Source organism: Sinocyclocheilus anshuiensis, unplaced genomic scaffold, assembly GCF_001515605.1.
Source record: "Sinocyclocheilus anshuiensis isolate Anshui unplaced genomic scaffold, SAMN03320099.WGS_v1.1 scaffold1736, whole genome shotgun sequence".
Classification (NCBI taxonomy): Eukaryota; Metazoa; Chordata; class Actinopteri; order Cypriniformes; family Cyprinidae; genus Sinocyclocheilus; species Sinocyclocheilus anshuiensis.
Genome location: NW_015558656.1, coordinates 331,257 through 331,695, shown reverse-complemented (window position 1 = coordinate 331,695; position 439 = coordinate 331,257).

The window sequence follows — 439 nt, the reverse complement described above, 5'->3', positions numbered from 1 at the left end:
TTTTGTTATTAGTTTAAGTATTTGCTATTGACTGTTCAAATGCGGAGTTTTGCGCATGGTGTGTGTGTGTGTGTGTGAGCGAGAGAGGGCGCGAGAGAGAGAGAGAGAGCGCGCGAGAGAGCGAGAGAGAGTCTCTCCACACCCTCAAACACACGTACAGATGGAAACAAAATAGTGAAGATACATATCAAACCGTAATTTGTGAACCAAAAATACAAAACCTATTAAATCATTTCCTAGCTACACCATTCCTACACAACTTTGAAGGGGTCAATTTAGCAATAGACAGGATGAACCAAATATTTGCAATGACTGCAACACTATCTAACCTAAAAACCACAAACAAAAAAATAAACAGGGAGCATGTACATGAGAAATGGTTTGACAACGAGTAAAAAAACCTTAGAAAAGAAGTAAGAACCTTATCAAATCAGAAACA